We start from the raw sequence: 16,869 nt of genomic DNA, 5'->3' as shown, positions 1-16,869 counted from the left end.
TTTGGTTTTATGGATGACAGCCAATATTTGCCGCTGACTGCTTGTCCTTCACTCGCCTTTATTTCTTTGCATGATTCAGCTGCCAGCTCACGGATGGAACCGAGAGGGACTGGGATAAAAAAAAGACAATTTATTTTCATGTGTGATTAATAAGTTTCCCATCGGGAATTTGAATCATTTCACCTCTATTTGTGTCTCGTCTGTAATAATATCTGTCTGGATCAGGAATGAAATCCTCCGGTCTGGCTTCCTTCGTCCGATCACTAAACTCACACATGTGGAGAGACATCACAAAGTTGAAACTTTGGCATCGATCATCTGTACGACAGACCAACAGGCAGTGAAGACCTAGATCGGCCATCATTGTCTTATAGATGTGTCGCTGTAACATCCATCCAGATATGGACTGCTCGGTTCTAGAGGCTGGGCATTGCTGAGCCTCGGTTCTGTACAGCAGTTGTCCCAATACAAGAAGAACTGTGAAGCATGACAGACGCTTCATCGCTTCTGCGTTGGTCACTGCCAGACAATTAAAGATAAAATAGATTCAAGATTTTTGCATTTAGATTGCTCTAAGAAATGACACTATAGAAACAAAGAGCATCATCATCATCATCATCATCATCATCATCATCATCATCATCATCATCATCATTATCATCATCATCATCATCATTATTATTATTATCATCATTATTATTATTATTATCATTATTATTATTTGTTCATGTCTCACACCATAAGTTTATGTAGGTGGCTATGTTTCCCCAGAGGATCAACCTATTTCCTTTAGCCTTAGGTCAGGTGTCTAGGGTCCTTGTTAGGATCTTGTTAAGATTTTGGCTGTGCCCAACAAACAATCTTTCTGGAATAAGGTAATGATACCAGGTGTTCCCATCCTGCTAAACCACATCTTCAGGTGTTTGATCACTGCTCCAAGAGCCCCAGTTACCATGGGTATGACAGAGACACTTCGCAGTTCCAGATCTTTTGTGCTCCCCCCTTTAAGAAGGCTCGTAAGGGTTTTTCATTTGTGTAGTGTTAGTAAAATGATAAAAGATTACAAAAAAGTAAATCCGATCACGTGGACAAATATATACATTTTTGTAACTCAGTTTGGCTAGTTCTGACGTCATACAGGTTACCATGGAAACACGTTAGCTCTACAAAAAGGACATCTAAAGTTCAGTTTTTGCAAATTATCTCAAAAACTAAGTCGGTGCCCTACCGTTTTTAGAACTTTCTTGGAAAGCATCCAAAATTCTTTAACTCTTTTGGCAATACGACCAAAAACTTAAATTAAAAATTCAAAACTTATTTTAAAAGCACTTAAATACAATCAATTTAATTGCGAAACTCTATACAAACGTTTTACAAAAAGCTACCTACCTAGATCGGGGGGTGAAATTATACATCGTCATCGAAGAACTATCGTAGTTTTTACAAATGTCACTGTTGGATATCAAAGCTATCAAAGTTTCACAATTTTGAGCTCATGCTCCTCTGGTGGAGTGAGTTACCCTGGCTTTTTTTTTTATTTGTTAATTTTTATTTTCTGTTCACTTTATTACTTTGAGTCATGTGTATGTAGCCAGCGTAGTAACTTCTTGGGTTTTCTCCGTTTTTTTTTTTACACATCGAGCGAAAATTGGAAATTCCGGCAACTTTCCGCGTCAAATGAAGGAGCTCCTTACTGTTTACACGGACCGGTGAGGATGGCGCGTGGAGAAATTTGAAGTTTCTACACCTGTTCAAAACGGTGGCGCTGCGTGCGTTGGTACAGTTGAATAAATGAAGAAAAGCTTACACTTGACCGACACCTATTAGGAAACGTAACTTTAGCGAATTCTTTCAGAGCTGCTTTTGTATCACGGTTCAAGTGATGCCTTCCAAAAAGTTCAAACAACTGTGAAACGTTATATGATGCTGCAAAATTGTGGCGCAGTTTTTTGCACTGAGCTCTGTCAGCTCTCACTGTTTTCTTGCCCATGTTGAACCGGAAAAAGAGGCTTTTGCTACTTAGAATTAAGTTCCGTGGAAACGCATAGGAAGAAACAAAACAATAACTGGCTACATGAAAGAAAACATAGTAATACTGACAAAAAAAACTATGTGAGTTAAAAAATGGGTGTAATACAGCGGTAATTGAACTTCGTGTAGTGCAATTTTGGTCTGAAATCATACTTGTGATTTCAAATTGAACTCACGCTGCGCGCTCGTTCGATTTTGAAGTCACGCGTATGATTTCAGACCAGATTGCACTCCACTCAGTTCAATTTAAATTAATAATCAGCAAAGCTCAGATCCGCTCGTGCACAAAGCAGCTCAGGACACCACTTCTTTCAGTGCTGTCGTATATGTGTAAAATGGATGCAAATGAACCCAATAAAAAACAACAAGAAACTAACAATGTAAACCAATATTTCTTTTTCTTTATCACCACTTTTGTGGACTTCCTGTGGTCAGACTTTAGGCGTCCCGATACTACATGAACCGAAGAGTCATTTTGATCTGGGAATGAGAGAGAGAGAGAAGAATGAATGATACAAGCTCTAAAGGATACAGAATGACTCCGATTTCACTTTAGCATGATCCGATTGTGTTACTTGCTGTTTTTGAAGCCGCTTTTTGCCTACATTAGAGAATACTCTTGCCTATTTAATTTCAAACATTGATACTATACAACCCAGCCCCGATATTAAGCCTTGCCCGGTATTCCTTTATCCCTGCTAAACCTAACCGGAACCCATTTTCTTTTAGTTTGGTAGGTAAGACTTTTTTTCGAGGGTAACAACTTACTTGCATGAGTGATTGCGTAAGAATTTGATTTCTTAAAATTGATGTGAAGAAGTGAACGTATAAAACGTTTTTAACAGCAGCGGTCAATCAGCCAGGAGGCCGTCGCCGTTAATAGCTTGATGTAACACAAAAACTTCTAGACTTTCAGCAAGTGATTGTGCCTTGAATGCTGCTTAATATATTCTGCTCACGCATTTTTACATGCAAACAAGCACGACTACCAGCTTGCGTGCGTCACTATACAACGGGTACCATTTACTTTGGTAAACTTTAAATTGAACAACTGTCTGGCGTAAAGTTTCTTGTTATAAAAATACAGATATACATCACAACTGTTAATCCCTTTTTTAAGATTCTATGATAAACTAACACTGAATTCACTGGCATCTGTTTTCCGAACTTTCCACCACTTATACTTTGACGGATCAATACCACAACACTTTCTTAGCTGATAAAACAATAATGGTATCAAACAAACGCCTCGAATCATTGGTAAAACAAGCTTCAATTTCTTCCCACCAACATGTAAGATCTTCTTTTCTCTTTCGATAGGAAAATACTGCTCTTCCCAACAATGGTTTATTAGTAAGGATATTGATAAGGTTTTCATCTGGAGTCTTGACAATGTCAGTTAATGTTTGAACTTCAAGTAATTAATTATTGAGGGTCCTCTTCATTTCGCTTCACCTTCATTATGGCGGAAGCAATAACAACTTTCATTGCCTTTCTGTGAATTTTGTAGGAATGGTTAAATTTTCAATTTGTGTGTTCGGAAGGTATACAATTTACTTTCCCGTCACTAAAATTTTACTTATCCTTTTCCCTTCCAGTGAGAAGATGAAAATCATTCATTACTGATCAATTTTCTAATTCATGAGGTAGTTGTCTAAGGTATTCGGTCCATATTTTTGAGGGTAAAAAGTAAGAATTTAGGAATGTAGTTAGCAGGACACAAATACAGAAGAAAATAAAATCAATTGGATTGCAAACGATTACATAATTTTGGTACAGTTCAATTCTAATAAAATGTAAACTAAGATTTTGCTCAAACTCACCTTGGGAAAGGCTCGGTCAGAAAGTTTTTTCATGCGCTTGAATTCGATTAAACCCTGTTAATTAAAATGCTCGGGAATACCTTAAACACAAACGCCATTAGGCGCTATCTATCCCATGCAGCTACATCACTAACATTTATAAAACCCTTTATTCCCGGAGAAGTTTGTTAATTCCACTGACTAGCTTTAGATATCTCTACACTTCCATAGTTTGAGCCGAGCTCCTCTTTTATGTAAATATCTTCACGACCCGACCACCAAGTTAACCTTTGTTTTTTGGGCTACTAGACATTTCAAAACTGATGAAATATGTTATACCCTCGTTTGGTTTCAGCATGCTTTTACGATGCGTATTCAGATGGTCAGATTTTACGCGTCCCCGACGTTTAACATGTTACTTTACTACACTACATGAACCGGAATGTCATTCTGATCTGGAAAGAGAGATGAAAGAATGGTACAAACTATAAAGGACACAGAATGACTCTGATTTCACTTTGGTATGATCCAATTGTGATATCTGCTGTTTTTAAGCCGTTTGTAGCCTACATTAGAGAATACTCTTGTCTATTTTATTTCAAACATTGATACTATACAACCCAGCCCCGATATTAAGCCCCGCCCGGTATTCTTTTATCCTTGCTAGACTTAAAACCGGAACCCATTTTTTTGAGTTTGGTAGATAGAGATTTGCATGAGTAATTGCGTAAGAATTTAATTTCTTAACATTGATGTGAAGAATTGAACGCTAAAACTGTGTCCTCTGGGGCTTCGTTTGAGGTCGGTCTTAAGCATGTTTTATTACTCTGATAGCCTTTACAGTGAACATGATGTTCTGTTAACTTCAGAACATTTCTTGTAGCGAGTACAACTTAAATCAAGACGGACAGAACTTGGTTGTACTATAATGAAGGTCAGTTTCTTGTTAGTAAAAAAAGTTATGAATTCATGTCTCCACTCAGCTACCACCCCCTTGCAAAAATCATAGGGACTAGTTTAAAAATTTAGTTTGAATTCACAGTACCGATCTGTATGAATAACGTTTTCCGCACAGCATCGGTCAATCGGCCAACAGGCCCTCGATTTTAATAGCGTGATGTAAATTTCTAGAAATTTCTGCAGGTGGTTGTGTCTTGAATGTTGATTTAATATATTTTGCTCACGCATTTGCAAACAAACACCACTAAAAGCTCTCGCGCGTTACTAGACAAAGAGCACTATTTCGTTTGTAAAGTGTGTGTCTGGCGTAAAGTTTCTTATTATAAAACCACAGGTAACTATACATCACAACTGTTAATCCTTTTTTTTTTTTCAGATTCTGTAACAAACTAACATTAAATTGGCTGGCATCGGTTCCCCGCACTTTCCACCACTTATACTTTGACGGATCAATACCACAACACTTTCTTAGCTGATAAAACAATAATGGTATCAAACAAACGCCTCGAATCATTGATAAAACAAGTTTCAATTTCTTCCCACCAACATGTAAGATCTTCTTTTCTCTTTCTTTAGGAAAATACTGCTCTACCCAGCAATGATTAATTAGTAAGGTAGTGATAAGGTTTTCATCTGGAGTCTTGACAATGTCCGTTAATGTTTGAACTTCAAGTAATTAATTATTGAGGGTCCTCTTCATTTCTCTTCACCCTTCATTATGGCGGAAGCAATACCAACTTTCATTGCCTTTCTGTCAATTTGGTAGGAATGGTTAAATTTTCAATTTATGTGTTCGGAAGGTACAATTTACTTTCCCGGTCACTATTATTTTACTTCTTCTTTTCCCTTCCAGTGAGAAATGAAAATTATTCTCTTCTCGGTAATGATTACTGATCAATTTTCTAATTCATTAGGTGATTGTCTACAGTATTCAGTCCACATTTTTGAGGGTAAAAAATAAGAAATTTGGAAATGTAGTAAGAAGGACACAAATACAGAAGAAAATAAAATCAATTGGATTGCAAACGATTACATAATTTTAGCAAAAGTTCAATTCTAATAAAATGTAAACTACGTTTTTGCCCAAACCGACTTGGGAAAAGCTCGGTCAGAAAGCCTTCAATCGCAATTGACAATTTGGTCATACGCTTGAATTCGCTTAAACCCTGTTAAAATGCTCGAAAATACCTTAAACAGAAACGCCATTACGTGCTCTCTGTCCCATGCAGCTACATCACTGACATTTATAAAACCCTTTATTCTCGGAGAAGTTTGACTAGCTTTAGATATCTCTACGCCTTAATAGTTTGAGCCGAGCTCCTTTTTTATGTAAATATCTTCACGACCTGACCACCATATTATTAATCTTTTTTTTTTGGGACCACTAGACATTTTAAAACTGATAAAACATGTTATACCCTCGTTTGGTTTCAGCATGCTTGTACGATGCGTATTCAGATGGTCAGACTTTACACGTGTTCGTCGTTTAACATGTTACTTTACTTCACTACATGAACCGAAATGTTATTCTGATCTGGGAATGAGAGAGAGAAGAAAGAATGGTACAAATTCTAAAGAATACAGAATGAGTCTTATTTCACTTTGGTATGGTCCAATTGTCATATCTGCTGTTTTTGAAACCGTTTCTTGTCTACATTAGAGAATACTCTTGTCTATTTAAATCCTTACATTTATACTGTACAACCCAGCCCCAATATTAAGCCCCAGCCGGTATTCCTTCATACCTGCTAGACCTTAAGACCCGCCGGAGGCTATTTTTGTTTTAGTTTTTAGATGTCCACTGAGTTACCACACATCCGCTTCTATGCAAAAATCATAGAAACGAGTTTTAACATTTAGTTTGAATTCACTTACCGATCTGTATGAATAACGTTTTCAACAGCAGCGGTAAATCAGTCAGAAGGCCACTCGCGTTTAATTGCGTGATGTCAATTTCTTGACTCTTTGGAGGTTTTGTCTTGAATGTTGTTTCGATATTTTACTCACCTATTTTTCTGACACACAAACACGACTATCAGCTTTCCGTGCGTCACTTGGCAAGGGACAATATTTACTTTTTTAAACACGGCCACCTAAAGGATAAGTCCTTGTTATTAAATGTCCATAAAGTGCATAATTAGTGAGAATAGGAAAAAAACCGGCCTCTTTATACTAAGCTCGTGAAAAAATGAAGCACAACAGGCTCCTCTGTGGATCTGCGGATGGGGAGAATTTAAGACAAAGACCCCAAAGGAATCGGCGGGGGCGTTTGTGCTTGATAGCACCCAGTGAGAATAGTTTACAAGTTAAAAACTCAAACAAATGCCTTATCATTGGGAAAAATATAATTATTTTTTTATTACCAACATGTACGACCTTCTTTTCTCGTTCAGAAGGAAAATATCGTTCTTCCCGACCGAATCATTTAAGCGGTTAGGTATTAGTAAGATAGAGTCTAGAAAATGTGTTAATGTTTCAACTTCAAGTAATTAATTATTAAGGGTCGTCGTCATTTCGCTTCACCCTTCATTATGGCGGAAGCAATAACAACCTTCATTGCCTCTCTGTCAATTTTGTAGGAAAGCTTTAAAAATTTTCAATTTATGTGTTCGGAAGGTACAATTTACTTTTTCGTCACTATATTGTTACCTCTTCTTTTCCCTTCCAGTGAGAAAAGAAAATTATTCTCTTCTCGATAATGATTGCTGATCAATTTTCTAATTCACGAGGAAGTTGTCTACAGTATTCAGTCCATCTTTTTGAGGGTAAAAAATTAGAAATTTGGAATGTAGTAAGCACGACACAAATACAGAAGAAAATAAAATGAACTGGATTGCAAACGATTTTATAATTTTGGCAAGATTTTATTTCTAATGTAAACCAAATGTTTGCTCAAACCCACTTTGGGAAATTGCTCGTTCAGAAGGCCTTTAATCTCAATTTTCAATTTTTTTTCATACGCTTGAATTGTTAAACCCTGTTAAAATGCTCGGAAATACTCTAAACACAAACGTCATTACGCGCTTTCTGTCCCATGCAGCTACATCACCTATTTTTCTGACAAACAAACACGACTTCCAGCTTTCCGTGCGTCACTAGGCAAAGGACAATATTTACTTTTTTAAACATGTGCACTTAAAGGATAAATCCTTGCTATTTAATGTCAATAAAGTGCAAAAGTAGTTAGAATAGGAAAAAACGGGCTTCTTTATACTAAACTCGTGAAAAAATGATGCACAACGGGCTCCTCTGTGGATCTGCGGATGGAGAGAATTAAAGACAAAGAGCCCAAAGGAATCGGCGGGGGCGTTTGTGCTTGATGGCACCCAGTGAGGACATATTTCAACTTACAAGACTACCGACAAATTGCGTAAATTAATACTTCTGAGGACCTGTTAGGGATTTTAGGGATAAGATAACCGATTTCAAAACAATAGTTTTAGCGATAGTTACAAGCTTGTTAAAAATCTAAATATAATGATCCAACCTTGTAGAAAGTTGCTATACTAGTTTACTATTGAGTATTTAGTTTCACTTGCACCGCAGTCTTAATTGAACAAAAAACCTAAGAATCCTGGCGACTTTAAAAGAGAACCATATTCTTTTATTACCTGTTGATAAATACTTGAAACCAAAATTCCTGATAACAACAAGTACTTTTTTTAAACAAAAAAAAAAAACGATGTTGACGTTTTTTTAACCTTTCGATTCGATGTGATTCGGTGTACTGACTCAATTCACATCCTTAGGCCCGGTTCATACGTCGAACTTTACATGAGCCGAACCTAATACCTATTAAGGTCGACCCAAATAATTAAGTTCGGCAGTTGATTTAGACGTCGAACCTAACTGAAGTCGAAGTCGAAACTTAAGTGAGAAAGTAGATTTTCGTGGTCAGCGGCTGTTGTTTTTTTCTCAACAAGATTCAAAATGGCGGGAAAGATGAATTCTGACATGGAAGAGCTTGTTTGGTAAAATGGCATTGGGGGTTGTCAATTGTTTATTTTAGTATTAGTTTTTATTGATATTTCTTATAATTCTTTTTAGTTAAATTTATGTTAAGCGCTTTTGATCATTTTAATGTTAAAATGCGCTATATTAAGTTAATAAATTATTATTATTATCATCATCATCATCATCATCATCATTACGATTATGATTATGATTACGATTATGATTATTATTATTATTATTGTTATTAATATAATAATAATAATAATAATAATAATAATAATAATTATTATTATTATTATTATTATTATTATTATTATTATTATTATTATTATTATAATGAAGACAGGCCAAACACGACTTCTATTCGTCGAGATAGGAAGAATATGTCGAGTACGTCTTTCAAAGATCTCCCTTTTCTGTACGAAAGTAGGGAAGGGTCTTATAGATCTCTCTTAGCAGAGGCTGATTTCCTATCAAGTGCCATTTACTCATCTGAATTTTTTTAGGTTAGGCACAGAAGGGCGTTATTCCGTAACAAACTGCAAAATGTTTTTGCGTGTTTTTTGTTTGTTCTGTAGTGCCGACTTTCTTTCGCTGAAATTAACTTCTGAGAGATTTTTATCTATAAGGTGTTCGAGGCAACCTCTGTAGCGTAATCTCTGTTTGAATAGAGTAATGGTTTCTTCAAATGTTGTTTTTGAAGATTTTGTTCTGAGAAGTCTTGAGGCTTCGCCTTTGATATAGCCTGTATTGGAAAGTTTCTGTCAGTTTGAAGTGCGAGTGCACATCAAGAATAGATTCGTTTTTAAAATCTTTTGCTTCTCAGACAAGTATATTTAGTTGTTCCTAAACAAGAAGAACAAGTACATTCCTCTTTTCCCGCTATCTTGTTCAGAATGAAGTCCTTTGCGCATGCCACGTCGATGGAACGCGCAGACCTCTGGGATAGATATAATTAATATAATTTATACGTAACGTATGCATTTGCTTCGGCACATGTAAAGTTCGACGTATGAATCGAAGTCGAACTTTTGCTGTTCTATTCGACTGCGCCAGTCGAATAGAACGGTGGGTCGACCCAAATTCAAATCTGTCGATCCTAACTGATTCATACGTCGATCTTTACATGAGCCGAACCTAATACCCTGATTAAGGTCGACCCAAATAATTAACTTTGGCAGCTGATTCAGACGTCGAACCTAATTGAAGTCGAACTTAATTAAAGTTAAAGTGAGAAAATAGATTTTCGTGGTCAGCGGCTGTTGTTTTTACTCAACAAGATTCAAAATGGCGGGAAAGATGAATTCTGACATGGAAGAGCTTGTTTGGTAAAAAAATGAAAACAGGCCAAACACGGCTCCTACTGGTCGAGATAGGAAGAATATGACCTTCAAAGCTAATTTGCTCTTACCAGTACGTCTTTCAAAGATCTCCCTTTTCTGTACAAAAGTAGGGAAGGGTCTTTGTAGATATCTCTTAGCAGAGGCTGATTTTCTATCAAGTGCCATTTACTCATCTGAATTGTTTTAGGTTAGGCACAAAAGGGCGATATTCCGTAACAAACACAAAATGTTTTTGCGAGTTTTTTGTTTTGTAGTGCCGGCGTTCTTTCGCGGAAATTGACTTCGAGGTTATCAAGGTAACCTCTGTAGCGTAATCTCTGTTTGAATAGAGTAATGTTTTCTTCAAATGTTGTTTTTGAAGATTTTGTTCTGAGAAGTCTTGAGGCTTCGCCTTTGTTATAGCCTGTATTGGAAAGTTTCTGTCCGTTTTGAAGTGTGTGTGCACATCAAGAATAGATTCCTTTTTTCAATAATCTTTCGCATCTCAGAGAAGTACATTGGTTGTTTCGAAACAAGAAGAACAAGCACATTCCCCTTTTCCCGCCATCTTGTGCAGAATGAAGTCCTTTGCACATGCCAAGTCGATGGAACGCGCAGACCTCTGGGATAGATAAAATTTATATAATTTATACGTAACGTATGCATTTGGTTCGGCACATGTAAAAGTTCGACGTCTGAATCGAAGTCGAACTTTTGCCGTTCTGTTCGACTGGCGCAGTCGAATAGAACGGCGGGTCGACCCAAATACAAATCTGTCGATCCTAACTGATTCATACGTCAATCTTTACATGCGCCGAACCAAATGATTAGGCTCGGCTCATGTAAAGTTCGACGTGTGAACCGGGCCTTAGCGGCAAGACTTCACAAAAGAAGGTCTCAGATAGACTAATTTTTCAAGCGCATCATGTATGAGCTCATAGAATCAATATTGCTGGACCTTACAAAACAGTCACTTTCTGAAAGGAGTAAATTGCGTGTTTGGTGAAAAGTGTCTTATTATTAAACTACAGATATACATGTATACCACTGTCTTTTTAAGATTCTTTGACAAACTGTCATTAAATTGAATTGGCTGGCATCGGTTCCCCGCATTTTCCACCACTTATACTTTGACGGATCAATACCACAACCCTTTATGAGTTTATTTCCCCGGCCTGCAATGTCCCGGATGTCGATTTCGTCATCAGGGAATGGCCATATTGTGGCAGGAATGGCAGCGTGTCACGGGCGGAGTCGGTTTTGTGTTATATCTTGATGGGCACCCGGTGTATATAACACTATAAAAAGTAATTTCATCGATTGCGCATTCTCCAAGAATCCAAAGTAACCACAATAAGTTTCCCCAAATCACACTATTTTGAAAATGAGCTGTCTTGAAAATGAGCTGTTTTGAATTGGCCAATTTTTGTGTAAAAAAAGCTTTTAACCAATCCGCACACGGCTTTCAAAAACTAATTAATAAATTCATAAGCCTATTGACCTATCAAATGGTCAATAAAACACCACGTGTAGTGGTTTTAAAACCCGATAAAACCTCCTCCTTATTAGTATGCGGTTTTTTAATGTTTTTCTCGTATGCTAATTCCCAACGTTCACAAAAGCATCATTGTTATGAACTCTCTTGACACACGCTTTTCCAGGTTTGAAGTCGTTCAAAAAACTCTTAGCACATGTTTTATCGGATCTAAAACCACCAGGCTGCGTCTCGTGGTTTTAAATCCCGATAAAACACTATCGCTCATGTTTTAAACATTACTTAGCCTCGCTTCCTCACTTTTCTCAACGGTGAGGGAGTATTTCTTTTTCCACAAATGGTGAAAACTGAAGAATTACTAGCATAGGAATAACAATACATCGAACTACTGATCGATTTATCGCAATAGTTAGGATTCCAACTTACAGTAATTCGAGGGTCGCAATTTCAACTATCGATAACCATCACAAAAGTTTTCCCAACTCTCGATAGTTACAGTAGTCATTAATAATCTCCTGTAGTCCTTTCTCTGTGATTAAAATATACATCTCTTGTTCCCTGCTCATCAGCGTTGTTTGTTGTCGTGAAACCAGGAGCATTAAAAGTTAAAATACAAGTTTGCTTTCTGTTTGTTTGATTGTAGCTTGTTTCAGGGGCTAGGTTGACGAAACCCTTCTTCGTTAAGATGTATACTAAGTAGTGTATCTTGACAAAAGTCTGTTGTTGGATTTACAACAGACTAATGTTCCAAAACAACACTTGAAATAGATCTTACTTAAAAAGGCGGCAAGTAGTCGCCCTGTATAAGAACGCGCACGATCTGATATTGAGTGAAAACATCAATTACAACATTGCAATACTGAATAGTATCGCAATGGAGTCACTAATATCGTAATAGTATCGTGATGGTATCATTTATATCGGAATAGTATCGCAATGGTATCAGTAATATCGAAATAGTATCGCAATGGTATCACCTATATCGTAATAGTATGGCAATAGTATCACTTATATCGTAATAGTGCCGCGATGGTATTTCAACTATCGCAATAGTAGTCACCCACGAACATTAAATGGTTGTTTGGCAACCAAAACCCAAATTGTGTTGCTTTTGAGTCGCATAGAGTGTTCTTAGAGCCCCTGGCCAAGAAAGAAGGCAAAAATCCTAGCAAATCAGTTCAATGGAGCGGTTTTCAATCGAGTTTTGTGAAACCAACACCAAAACAATTATTCTGACTGAACACAACAGACGTAAAAAGCAGATAAAAGAAACTTCAAGCTTTTGAACTAAATTCGATTTTGAGACGATATTATAGTTTATAAAACAAGATTGTTGGAAAAATATACATTTCATTCCGCAGTTTGAGGGCCACAAGTTTATTAGCCTTTGGCTATTAAGTGCTACCCTCTTTAAATAAAGGCTTTACTTACTTACTTACTTACTTACTTACTTACTTACTTACTTACTTACTTACTTACTTACTTACTTACTTACTTACTTACTTACTCACTTACTTACTTACTTACTTACTTACTTACTTACTTACTTCTTGCGAAGCGACGAGGACAACTTCAGGATACATTGTGACTGTAAAGAATTGTATCCGTGAAAACATTAAAGATCCTTAGACGCTTGTACGAGTATAAGGTTTTCCAATAGAGAACGCGTTCGTGAATCAGTGTCATTTTGGCGGGAAAACGATACGAGTTTTGCGAGAACGGCGTAGTGGCAAAAACAAGTCCTCGAAACCTAGGTGATCTCGTCATTTTGGAGTTACGATAGGGACTAGCTATCATCATTCAAAACAATTGTGTCAAGTTCGTCGCTCTCTAAGAGTGAAATTAAGCTTCCTAGGCTGTTTCTCTTCTGGGTACTTCCCCAAGAAGTACAAGAATGTAAAGGTCTCTGACTTCGCACCTTTTAATTTGTAGCTGACCAATGGGACCTTCAGTTAACGGTCACATAGTACAAAATCCACCATACTGGAGAACAAGCTAGCTACGCACTGGGACATACAAAACATAGAAAATTCAAGTTTGACTGAAAGAAGTCGCTTTGTTTGGGATGACCCAGTGCGCAACTTGGTCTCCAGCATGGTGGATTCTGTACCATGTGATCGTAAGCCGCAAAGGGACCAATTGCTTGCAGAAACAAATTAAATCCGTTCAGTGTATAAAAAATAAATAAAATGGCGAAGACAACGGGACTCAATAACAGAGTAGAGTAGATTTTGAAAAACAAAAATACTAACGAACTCGTCATTACCACATTTAATTATTCTTCACGTACTAATTAACAGTTTTAAAATGGGCTTCAATTCAACACCAACTTGGATACAAACATTAAACTAAACGATTTCTACATAGCTGTCTCTATTCCCACCGAAGTGAACCCGCACACACTGGTCTGAAACGAACGTACACCTGTCGACTTGCGCACTCTAGTTACCTGGCCAGTAACCTTTGTAGCAAGTGCTGGAGTACTTTTGGACAAGAGTCGCTCGCCTTCCGCCGGGTATCCTTGCGCAGTACTTACAAAATTAGTTACTCAAGCGCTTGCTAACTTGTAACCTGTCTCGCAATTTCGTTGCGCCCTTGCGACACAAGTTTCCCGAATCATTGCCTAGTGTAAGATGCCCTGAAATGAACATGTCTCGCAACGTTTTTGGTGCAGTTACCGTTGCGAGAAGTAGAACCGACTTCTTTTTCTCGCAACGGTTGCGGCAACAAAAAATTGCGGGACATGTTCATTTCAGAGCATGTTACACTAGGAAAACGATACGTGCAACTTGTGTCGCGACAAAATTGCGAGACAAGTTGCAAGAAAACTTGCCTGGTGTAACGGTGGCTTAACATTGAAGACAGAGACAAGAGGTTACCTTGGCGGAGGCAAAACTATAACATCTTTTGTCGTATGGAGAGTCAAATCTCCCAAGCAGTTCCTTCACACGCTTTCCTTAGTTTTCATTTAGAGGAATAATTTGTCCGTCCTTTCCTTCACTGTTCTTCCCAGACCAGTGATAAATTTATGAAACAAAGACAGCAGGGAATATTCACACTAAGTGAATCAGCCATATCTTAACACTACTATAAATTTATGCCCTGGCTAAATCAATCCGGGAACATACAATTTGTCCCTTAATTAACCCTTTAACCTCTAATGTCAAAGAACAAAATCTGTTAACTTGTCCTCATACTTTTCTTATTAACGCATTGGTGAGAAGTTATTAAAATAGCAAGAAAATTCACCTTGAGTGATCATATCCTTAATTCTCATGACCTCAGGACTCCTGTCTGAGGTGTTAATAAGCATTGATAGTACAAGGAGAAATTTGATGCTGATCACTGTCAGGGCTTCAAGGGGAAGTATCACGGGAATTTAGTGTTGTATCAAAGGCTTCAAAACGTTTTGTTATCAACAGAAATCTAAAAGTATTGCTCGAATTTGTTGTAAATAATCACCCCAGTGTACTATCGCAACCGATGAGTGTCTCTGACCACAGATGGACTGCGTTAAAATAGACTGCAACTTGAAAAAAATTAGGCTAACTGTTTTCAAGTTCTCGCGTTTTAGTTCCCAAAATGCACCGGAGTAAATCATGAGTCTTTCCTTTCAGGAATTCAGTTGATTTCTTTTTCTTGATGTTCTAGAATTATGTTGTAACTAAGTGAAGGTGTTGTCGCTCCATTTTCACAATAAAGTGTCAAAATCACCGTGATACTTCCCCTTTAAAGGGTTAAGTAACTAGTGATAGGATAGAAGGTGCGCTAAGCAGCTACGACAACTGATCCAACGATATAATTCCATCAGCTATCCTTGCAGCCTTTAAGTTAACACTGATAACTAAGATGTACGAAAGTCTTGAAACTACAGTAGAACCTCTCCTTACGGACTCTTCTCTATTACGGACAGTTCACTTGGTCCCTGAGGGACCGAAATCCATATAAACCCTCCTTCTCCAAAATGGACACCTCTATAATGCGGACGCTTATTCCTGTCCCCCTGGTGTTCGTAATAAAGAGGTTCGGCTGTACTTCCTAATCATATGGTTAGTTCTGCATCACTTGCTAGCTGTAAAGCAATCGCCCTAACGGCAGTCGAACAGCTGGCAACCCCTGCCTTGTATCCTAACTTCAAAGACTCTAGCCCCAAATAACCCCCCCACCACCCAACCCCTCTCGTCTCTCGTTATGCTACAGGCTGCAAAGAGAGGTCTTATTGACCTTAGTATCTAAGAAAAATAAACAAAAGATTTGCTCAAACAGCGTGACGTAATAGCTATGAAAAGAGTAATCCACCATACGGATTGACATGGCGGCTGTATATTTTACCACTGAATACCTTGCGAACCCAACGCAGGAAACGGGCACATAAAAACCCAATTTTTGCGAACTTTTTCCTTGTACTGACAACACGGCATATGCTGGGTTTGAATTTAAAGAACCTTTCTTTGCGTTTTTTATGAGTATTTTAAGGTTCCTCGTACGCTAAGAGTCATGGGTAAATGTAACCGTCGCCATATTTTTTGGTACGGTGGATTACTAATTATAAATACAAAGGCAAATAAAAACAATGGAAGTGAACATACATTGGAAACTCGCCTTAACGAGACCTTACTACAACTCTCTTTTCAGTCCAAGGATTAGCTCATGCAGTGATTTTCTTTAACAATCAGTCGAAGGTCTACTAACTGTATCAAAAGCGGCCACCAACCGTATATTGTCTGGAGCTTCATTTGCTTTGGCCGAATCTATTTATGAATTTACGTAAAAACTATTATCAGTTTGAAGGGCGACACGCTGTTCAAGAAACTGACAATCACTTGAATTATCCTAAGAGATATTTGTTAAAATTGAAGGAGAATATACGTGTAAATTGGAACCTTGCCTCATAATCCCTTTAGGATTACAACTCCAAAATCTGGACAAGACCATCATCTTTGGAGTTACTCCCATTTACACCAGAGCAGCTGGTGCCACTACAATACGAACCCCCTCCCCCTCCAGCTTGTTGCCAATGGGTACCGCTTCCTCCCCCAGAGTAGCCGCCTCCTCCACCTGATGCACCATTATCTTCCGATCCCCCTCCCCCACCACCAAACCCTCCTACTGCCCCAGGGGGTGGCCCTCCATTATATCCGCTATTCATTCCTCCAGCTCTTCCTCCCACCCAGCCCTGAGCACGTGACCCTCCTCTCTCTCCATTCTCTGATCTGGTTCTATTGCATCCCTGAGCAAACCAACCCGCGCCCACTCCCCCATGCCAACTAGCACCTGCATTGTTACACTGACCTGGCTGCCCCCC

General features: G+C 38.0%; 1 protein-coding gene and 1 pseudogene across 8 annotated transcripts in view; one reads left to right on the top strand and one right to left on the bottom strand.

Moving 5' to 3' along the window:
* LOC146454235 (uncharacterized) overlaps nucleotides 1-16,869 on the top strand; it is a 223,135-nt gene that overhangs the window by 86,662 nt on the left and 119,604 nt on the right. The gene's annotated exons all lie outside the window — the stretch shown is intronic.
* The window catches only part of LOC146454239 (uncharacterized), a 113,163-nt pseudogene that overhangs the window by 89,378 nt on the left and 6,916 nt on the right, over nucleotides 1-16,869 (bottom strand). The gene's annotated exons all lie outside the window — the stretch shown is intronic.

This window comes from Pavona decussata, unplaced genomic scaffold (assembly GCF_977016875.1).
Source record: "Pavona decussata unplaced genomic scaffold, jaPavDecu1.1 SCAFFOLD_307, whole genome shotgun sequence".
In the NCBI taxonomy this organism is placed as follows: domain Eukaryota; kingdom Metazoa; phylum Cnidaria; class Anthozoa; order Scleractinia; family Agariciidae; genus Pavona; species Pavona decussata.
Note: the sequence above shows the minus strand (reverse complement) of the source record. Positions and strands in the feature narration are given on the sequence as shown.